Below are 10445 nucleotides of genomic sequence, written 5' to 3'. Positions count from 1 at the left end.
AACTGTCAACGGTCCAAACATCACACAGTCATGATTTGTGTAACGCGTGAAATAATCCTGTGCGATTCCAATCCACGTGTTATTCACATGCAAACACACACGGGCTCGCACTCCGGCCGCGTCTGGGACTTGGTGAATCCCCAATGGGGGAAAGCCACATTAAAGGTGAGCGTTGTTATTCTGCCTTCGGCCCTGCTAGACTCATCAGTTATCCTCTATGGCCTCCAGGATGTCTGCCATCTCCCCTCCCCTCCCGCCTGTTTGTTTTAAGAAATATCCCGCTCTCAAAGAAGCGGGAGTGAGGAGAGGCTGCGTCTGACACAAAAGTAAAAACACATCTTTCATGTCTAAATAAATCTGACAAAAAAATGCTTTATGGACTGCCACCTGAAGGTAGTCCGAAAAAGCCATGGTGAGCAAAGTGGCCATAACATTTAATCCGATTGGCTTCCTAGCTCCAAAACCGTCTTAGCAGATGGTAGGCTGTAATATGAAAGTTATTCACCCACTCACTATGGCAGTGCGTCTGTTATATCACCATGTCCTGTTATTCTTTATGGGTTCCATAGGCACTAAAGAGGAGAGAAGTTATTTTCTTTTCATTACTTCTCTCTCTTGGGGGACTGGGGGACTTGGTCCAGCTCTTCCCTTTCGGTCCAGAAATTCTTTTCAATTAAAGCCCTATCCTACCAGATGGTAGAGACATTAGGCCAGAGCTCTGTTGATGTGCCGCCCCTGCAACCAATGGACAGCCATTTCATTTACCAGGCAGTAAATCTTAAGGCACCTAATGCGCCGGCAGCCAGCGCCCGACAACATACACCAGCCCGGTCAACGCGCCGAAACTTTTACAGTCCTCCGCTCTCTCAATCACACATGTATTGTCTTTGCCACGGATCAATTAAAAGGATGAGGTCTAAAAAAAGGGCCATTTGTAAAATGGACGTCCTCTAAGAAGTGAAACAGCAGCAGAGAGCATTGGAAGCGTGAATAATTTATCCCGAAACCCTATCACGGTGTTTGTATCAGTTTCCATCATAAAGCTGGGAGGGAGGGGGAGGAAGGGAATACATCAGCCTGTGTGACAGGCTCTACAGGGAGGGTACAGTAGAGGGTCTTCTGGGCAACCACATACACATAAATCCACTTGCTGTCACTGGAGGAAATGGCACGGTGAGAGCGTGGCATAAGGACTTGGCCTGAGCATGTACATTTAAAATAATACATGCTTAAGGAGGACAGCTTTCTTTGAGCGCTTAGAGTTACAGAGGCCTTCGGTAAAGGTTGACCTTACGGTATAGTTCCATTAAGATATAGAAGCACTAGAATAGCCCATGCATTCAGCTGTTGTGGCTTTTTTTTTTTTTTTTTTTTTCAAGACATGTAATATCTCCTGCAGCAAGTGCAAAAAAGTATGAGAAACGAGACGCTTCTGGAATTCCAATTAATTTCTCCCAGTCTAAATCTAGACTTAACACTGAGCGGTATGCATCTGTCTGAAAAACAGCTCACAGACACGGAATACTTCTCTCAGTTTGGAGAACTGGAATGAACTTCACCGTTGCCAGCTACATGCAAAGGAGGAGCAGGGCGTATCTTATTGCGCTCTGCTTTCCTTTGTGTTTTCACTGATGCGACAGAACGACAACTTTGCATTTGGGTGCAAATCTGCTCTGAAGCTACGACTCATTCCGCAATATGCTAATACCAGACGCTGATTGTTGATCGTAAGAAATTGTAAAATTTCACATGCGACTCAGTGTATTGTTTCAGAGTTCTTGCAATAATGGCTCTTGAGAACCAGAGATGCTTAATGGGCAGAGAGGCAAGGAAGGCAGAATTCTGAAAAATATACAGAGTTTCCTAAAATCCCAGACACAGCACAAAAACAATAACTAGAAAAGGGATAGGGCAACATTTTGATTTGCCTGAAGGTGGTACACTTGATTCCATGTGTGAAGGCAAGCTATTGTGTAAATACTGTCTCTACTTCTTCCAGTCAGTTCACTTTTGTTGTATGATACTTACAGAGAGTTTTCCTTACATTTTCATTTTTACATCTTTATTATATATCTGCCTTATATAGCTTGGAATTTAACTATAGATATAATAGTATGACAAATTTATCCTGGGAAAGAGCCTGTTTTCAGTCATTTGCTAATCATTTCCCATCACATTTGGAGGCTTGTAAAAGCAGAGCTCCCGGTGAGTGAGTGAAAAGCAGAGACCCTGAGCTCACCTCGGCCCTGTCCTGGCAAGCAATCACGGCCTGCGACTCTCACCGTTCCCAGCTGCTTTGGGAAGAGGAGCCGGGGACAGACCGGCTGCTACTGCCAGCGGGCCCACCGCGGCCTTCGTCTGAAGCGAGGGCCAAACCTCACCCGTCCCAGCGGAGAGTGGCATTCTCTGAAAGAGTGAGCGAAAGTCTGGTTTCAGACGACGGAGGCAGCTCGTTAGGCAGCTCTGTCTTTACCAACTCCTTGTTCAACAGGAGCACTGGGACACTGGAGGAAATCCCACATAAGCTGAAAAGGGTCTCAGTCAAAGCGGAGCCATTTTCACACATTGTTCTACCTGGTAAAGGTGTTTGCAATCACTTTACCTATTACCTTGATGACTGGAGAGGGAACTGAGTTAATGTAATGTATTTTACATGTATGGGAAAATTCCAGTTTATTATAACTGGTCTTGGCCGGTCAATAAATCTATAATATTCCAGCAAAAGAAAACACTGCTTAAGCTTAGAATAAACATCAGAATCAACAAATGTCATTAATATTAAAACAACATCAGATTACTCCATAAAATATGTTTTAAATTTGAATCAACTGAGTATTGACTTTCCTGGTCGATGCAGGAGCGGCACTGGCTCAACCTCAGGCAAGCTTTCTGTTTGTCTGACTCCTGCTCATCCATCTCTTGTCTCAGTCCGTCCTGCATGTAACATATGAGAATGTTTTTTTTTTTTTCTTTCAGACAGGAGGGTTTGAGGGTGAAGTGTCATTTTACTCAGCATCCATAAATAGACTGTGCAGAGCATATCCCAATGGAGGTGAATGAATATCATGTTAGCAGGGCTGAGTAGGTGCTAACCTGCTGCTGGCAACCTCCACACTAAACAATACTTGTTAGAGAGAAACACAGAAATTGGATCACTGTTGTGTGAAAAGTGAACTAATGTTATGCGGAGTAAAACACAAGAAAGTGTAACGCAATCTAATGCTTATTGTTGAGCTGGTTCCCTTGACAGAATTACATTACAGGTGATTGAATAGCAACGGGGATGTCTTTAGGTTGTATACGTAGGATTTAAAGTTAGGGAAATTCTCAACTTGAATAAAAAATGATCTAATTTGAAATGTAATTTTGCAATACTAAAAGCAATAACTGAATATTTTGAGGGTTTCCTGTTATATTGGAGCCACCTGGTTTCAGTTAGGCGAGAAAACATGCAAATACATGGTCTCTTCTAGAGGCTGAGCAGTTAGCTGAGTATTTATCAAAACAATAGTTGTTTTTCTCAGCATTTAGCAAAAACGCTAAGCTTACAGTCGTACAAGTGGAGAAGAGATAGGCTAAAATATAGTTTAGGTCTTTTTCTAAGCATTTAGCTAAAATAATAAGCTAATAGCGCACAAAGAGAAACAGTAGTTGGACTTGCACAGCGAAAATGCCAGTAGTAAGTCACTTACAGAAGAGTATAGGATTTAGATGAAATGCTAACCTAAAGAAAGATGGAGAAGAATTTAGTTAACCTATTGTTTAGTTACTGAACAGAGAATTCAGAGAGCTAACTAGCTAAACAACAGTTGGACCAAAAAAAAAAAATGCGTTTAGCTAAAATGCTAAGTTAATAGCAGAGTGGAGAAGAGTTTAGCTAAATAATAACTGGGCCTTTTCCAAGCAAAAGGCTAAAATGATAAGCGAATCATTTCACACAATGAGCAGATAGCTAAACTACTGTTGAAACATTTGTTTAGCTAAACAATACTTTGACTTTTCTGAGAATGTATCTAAAATACTAAGCTAACAGTAGCTCAAGTGGAGAAGAGTTTAGCTAAACTTTGGTTTAGATAAACAATAGGTGGACTTTTTATAAGTATTATGCTAAAATGATAAGTTAATAGTAGTGTAAGTGGAGAAGAGTTTAGCTAAACAATAATTTGACAATTTCCAAGCATTAAGCTAACATGACAGCCAATAGTAGTACAAAATGAGAAGAGTTTAGCTAAACTATTGTTGAAATGTTTGTTTAGCAAAGCAATAGAGGGATTTTTCTACAATGCTTAATAATGACACAAGTGGAGAGGAGTTTAGCGAAACTATTGTTTAAAGTATTGTGCTTTTTATAGCATTTAGTTAAAATGATAAGCTTGTAACACAAATGGACATGGTGATATCAGTGAACTAAATCAGTAATTTTCCTTATACAGGGAATTATAAAACTAACTTAGGCTAGCACTGGCCATACGTTAGACATCATTGCAGACAAAGTTGAGTTTATTACTTAACTCAACTTTTTATTTGTAAGAGGAAGAATGTGTTATTTGTCCTGCCAAAACATACTTGACGTGGCTTTAGAATTAAGAATTGACCGGAGGTTTGTTAAAAGAAATTGTAAGTTATATATCTCTCTGATACTATCGTGAAGTTGTTTTGAAGTGTTGCCAAGGTTAAACCTGCAACAAATTATGTGATCATGTCTACTCTTTACAGGCTTAATCGTCCCAGACCCTTAAATACAGACTAGGCCTTGTGGTTAGGTGAGTAACAATGTGTAAAAAGTGCACTCAGTAAGACAGTGTCAATTATAGAAACCTCAGCGTTGCTATCAACATAGAACAGACATTTTCATCTTTGACACCGTCCACGCCCTGATATTTACTTGAGCTGGAAAGTCAGTCGCAAACCAAAAAATATCCCGGGGCGTCGAACAAGCCGCCTGAGAAACCACTTACAAGTCCGCTTCCTTCCGAAACACCCTCCTCCAGCCAGTAAAAGTCTCCGAGCCATGCCAGCAACATAAAGACGTGATAACTAATATAGTCTTGGCTACCTCTGCGTGCCCTGCAGCCACAAGCCTATTGTTGTCATGCTCTTTTGAAGCCTGGGAAAAATATCAAAGTGTTGGAGGCTGACAGAGCTTTGAACAATTAGATTTTGGCTCGGTGACAGGAAAACCTTAGACAACAGGAGGGAGAGATGGAGTGAAAAAAGAAAGAGACTGACAGATGGAGAGAGAAAGACGAGTGTGCATGTACAGTTATTTTCCAATTTCTGACTGATGGGGCGAGGTGCAGAGAGGGGGGGACCTCAGATATTACTGTCCTAAAGCATGACAGCTTGACAAGGCAGAGTCCATTTGAAGCTTTACAGGAAGAAGCAAGGCGCTCACAAGCCCTGGCACAGGAGTGAACTGCTGCAGATAGTCATGCAAACATGCTATACGGACGCACAGCCGTACACATATAGACATGCTCAGGAATGCGTGTCAGTCTCAAACACAGTGTTACAAGATGGACTTGGCCCTTGTGTGTTGAGAAACAGAGCAGACAGGGCAGAGTGGATGCCAAAGATCCCTAATCATCCCATTTCAAATAGGAACAAGCCTGTCAAATTGCTATCGTCTATCTGACAGACTGAGCGAGACAGGAAGAGAAAGAATGGCAGCGGAAGAGAGCGAGAAAAGTGTCCGTTCTAGCTAAAGCCCGTGCTGCTCCCCGGTTCCCAGCCAATGCAGGAAATGAAGAAATAGGATCACATCAAAATATGCAAGCCCTATCATCCTGTGCACACCTTTCCAAAGGCCACAGTCAAGCCAACATAGGATTTAGGAGATTAACCTTTGGCAAGATTAAACAATTTTGTGGAGTTTATTAAGAAATGTGTTTTAACGATAGGCAAAAAAAATGTACTGATGACGACAGTAAAATAAACCAAACGTCTAGCAGCCAGTCTGCGGGACTTGCCAACTAATACAAAGCTTCCCTAAAAAAGGATTACGAAACGATAACCAAACAATCGAACCAAAGAAGTACAAACACTAATCACTGTTGCTGATGGTTTCAGCAGCATGTGTCACAGGCACTGATGAGGTGAAGCCATTAAAACCATATTGGAGGTTCTACTGTAGTAAAAAAGGCACTTTTTGACGACCTTCTGCTTTTACTTTTCTTTTTGCATTTGTAATAGGAAAAGCTGATTGGCTGGTATGGTGACATTACTGCGCATTCCTTTCAATTTACATTTACGCCTGGACCAATCATCTTACACTTACGTCACTAAAGCTTTCTCTCATGCCGGGAAAGTACCTTGAAGTAGAAGCTTAAAAGGCCCTACAAACTTCAAAGAACTAGGATTGTTCTCAGTTCCTGCAGTGTGGACACAGAAAAAGGTCCTCAACCGTCACAGGATCTATGAAAATGGTTCTTCCAGTCTGAAAGCATCCTTTCAGCGTGGAGGGGAGAACACCAAAGTATAGCCTGAAAGCATCATAAAACACACATCATCGTCATAAATTTAATTTAATACACTTTTAAATGTGTATTATGTCAGTGTACACCTGTTTGAGTAAAAATTACAATTCCTGACAGAATTACTTACACATATTTATATGTGTTGTGTTTTCAAAGATTAACATATTCAGTAAGAATTAATCATTTTGGGCCACAGATTAGTGAGAAAGTACTGAGGAATAGTTGCATAAATATATAACCTGAGCAAAGACTGTTATAAGAGGCAGCATACATGCGATGGTTTTGGAGCAGGTGGGGCTGTTTCTCTCTTGGTGCGCAGTGATTACTGTTGGCTGAAGTCCACCCAGCCTGCAGCTAGCAAAACATTATCTATGGCTCAGTGAGTTCCCTTTTATTTGATTTGATCTTTTTTTTTTTCTTCAACAGATTGAGAGTTGCTCAGTCGGTTCCGTGACAGAAACCACTCTTTCGAGCCTAAATGTCTGCAGCACATCTTTTATAAATCCGGATATAAGTTTGTATGTATTCTATGATGCTATGGAGGCAAAATGTAAACAAGTGTAAACATACTCCCCGTGTGATGCTGTAGGTCATCCATGCTACGATCAGGGGAGCAAACCGCTCATTGAGAAACACACGCCGCTCATCGGCAGAATATTGTTAGCCAGTGTTGGACACATCCAAACACACACGCATAAAACGGTCATCGTGATTTATAAATGTTTTTCTCACCTAATCATAACTGCAAGCAGAAGTGTCCTAAATCTTTTTAAATAGTAAAAAAGATGAGTATTATTCTTTTTTATTGCAGGTCCTTAGAAACTGTAGATGTTTATGGGGTACACTGTTAGAGCATAAAAAGAAAAAAAAAACTCACACATGGATATCAGCTGGGTTTCATTCCCCTCTTTTTTTTCTCCTTTCAGTTACTCTCTTCATTGAGACTCTGGAAGCTCATAAAGAGGCAGGCAGAGCGAGAGAGAGGATCTGGGTGATGTAATTTGCTCTTAGCGTCAGTGAGGAGCAGTCCGGTGATTTAGCAGGAGTGTGCTGAAGACATGACAGAGACTAATTGCTTTCATTAATCACGTTTTGCCGGGCCCATTCCGAGCTAAACTAATTGAAATCCTCTTACCTGTCAGGGCGCCAACCATTGTGCACCCGGCAGGAGTCACAGAGGGAAGAGGAGGGAGGGGGAGCAAAGGTGCAGAGAAAGAGTGCAGGAGGAGGAACAGGCAGGAAATGAAGCTTTAACTACAAATAAACCATGTCTTTGTCTAGACAAATCTCTTTTCAAGCCGTAATGCTCTCTGAAATGTGTTAATGTCATGTAAAGTCTTTCAGAGGGCTGCGGAGCAGAGGAGAAGCCAAGCGCAAATGTGGCTTGGGAAGAAAGGCTCTTTTCCTGCATAAAATACCAAATCAAATTATTCCCCTGGTCCAGCTGCCAGTGGCGTCGGAGAGAGAGAGAGGCTTTAGGCCTTAATACCTTTGTGTGTGACAGGGGCCATTACTGAGGCCCCTTTATGGTGGAACACAACAGAGACATCAGAATCTCTGCAGACAGATGGAGGGAAAGACAGACGGGGCAGAGATAGACGGGAGTGCATTCCCTGGAAAGTCTATAAAGTACAAGGAAGGCATCAACTTGTGCTTAAAGCTGGTGTACTGAGAGTGATCGACTGGTACCTGCATCCAAAAATGAGAAGAAATAGGTAGTCATGGTAGATGGTAAATTTATAACTGTAACTCTATATTTTGGAGAAATGAAAAGGACATTGAAGGCTATTGAGCTTTTACGGGCCTTTTTATCCACTGAACATCAAAAGCTAACCATTGACCTGGATTCCTAATCCACTCGTACCTGCCCACCTCACACTTCGCTGCCAGTCAACAAAGTACAATATACGCGCAGTGGGATTTAAAGAAGCGGTCGCACCTGCATATACACCTATACACACACACAAAGACGCACACACACACACACACTCGTCTTTTTGGCAGCGGTATTCAGGAGTTGCATAGAGGACAAATCCAAAAGTGATTGCCGTGTGAAAGGCCCTCCTCCTGCCTTGAGAGTGCGTCTCCAGTTACGAGGTCACAGACAATTAGAGAGAGAGGATCAGACAGCTCCACTGTTGTCATGGCGCTGCGTCGTGGCTCTCGCGCTCTTGCACTCACGCACGCACATGTGTGCCAATAAATTTGGTGATAATGTTCGCGAAACGCACACTGACAGTTGCTCGGCTATTTAGAGTGACTCAAATAATCACATACAAATCGCAGCCACGCATGCAATGCTGTAAAAGGTTGTGCGGATGAACATGCATGTACATGATCTGACGCACAAACACATGCACAGATACATCTCACCGCCTGCAACAGCTAACACCTCGACTTCCTCTCTCTCTCTCCCCCCCTCCCTCCCTCGGTCCCAGACAAACGCAGCCTCAGGCCTCGACATTCAGACAATGTAATTCAAGTTTCAGGAATGAATTTATTCGCCAAAAAATATTATCTGCTGATCTGCGGGGGGGTGTTCACTGGCTTCCTGAACACCTCTTGTCACTGTGTTGCTTTCCCTTGTGGTGTAGCTAGCAGGAGAAGGGCCTGCAGGGACACGGGCCGACTCCAGATCTTATCGCCGCTGCCATCCCGTATTGGGTTACAACATCCATTTTTTAATTTAGCATACTGGGAGACAAGTCAGCATTCACAATGAAGCCTTTATGATCTGTGTCAGCTCAGTGCCAAGGACGAGTATTTCTCCTCATCACTGGTATACATGTTACCGGACAAACAGCCGTCCAACTCCTTCAGAGCTGACAAGAGACAGTAAATTATTTTTTTGAAGCTAATAATGTTATGGTTTTGGTGAGGATACGTGAGCAGGGTGCCAATTTAACCCGTTAAGTGTGAGGCACATTATTGTTGAAAAGCTTTTTGCATGTCTTCAGTGATAACAGTGTTAAATGCTTGCAGTGATTTTTAAAGGAATACACTTAAATTGATTCATATAGAAGAAGCAAAAGAAAGTTTATTATTTTTAACCAACTTATTCCTTCATTTAATGGCTAAAAACAGCCTTGTTGTAGCACTTAATAGTAGGCTACTCAAAGCCCAGTGAGCTCACTCTTCCTACTGAGCCACTACATAATACTTCAGGCCAGACTAGCTACTGGTCGCTACAAATTGTAGCTAGGAGCTAACTAGCTATCTAACTATCTAACTAGCTAACAATTCTCTAATTTTTCAAAAAAATAAAATAATTAAAATAACTGTAATGGACCTAAATATTAAATATTAAAAATAGTATGTTCACTTTTACAAGCAACAAGGCTCAGCTTTAGCTTTTTGGCTTTAGCTGTTTTGCTAAAATTAGAGACATGGCCTCTGGGGTTGCATAATCTTTCAGAGCAAAACCATTTTACTAAAATAACTTGTAACGTCAATAAATAGCCGACCACGTCCCTTAGCTTTGAAAATAATAGGTATACTAGCTTAAAATGTGTAGTCAGCAAGTTAGCTTTGGCTTGATTGCAGTGCAGCCGTTTGCACGAAATGACGTGGAGAACAGTGGCTAAGCTATGATTAGACAATCGCTGTTGGTCAGCCATACACGCACGACCTTACTCAGCTCTCTACATTGCACCAGTAATAGGCCTAGCAGCTTTTTGTCATTGCTAATATCCTTCTAGCACATAAACTGTTGATGGGAAGTGGCGTGGGCCAGTGAACTACCTGAAACGATTAACTTAGTGAACTCTGTCAGTGCTCTAATTCTCTCGGCCGGTGGTTCAGAGGAAGAATCATGAATTATGGATTGAGGTTTAAATACCTCCACCTCCGTTTCTTTCAGCCCGTCGGATGCGGGCCTTCATGTTATGCAGAGCGAGCTTTGTACATTCATGTCCGCTCTACGTGGGTGAAATGTTAACTCAGAGCCTTGCCTTTGATTTGAAAGGAGAT

Source organism: Chelon labrosus (assembly GCF_963514085.1).
Source record: "Chelon labrosus genome assembly, chromosome: 18".
Classification (NCBI taxonomy): Eukaryota; Metazoa; Chordata; class Actinopteri; order Mugiliformes; family Mugilidae; genus Chelon; species Chelon labrosus.
Note: the sequence above shows the minus strand (reverse complement) of the source record.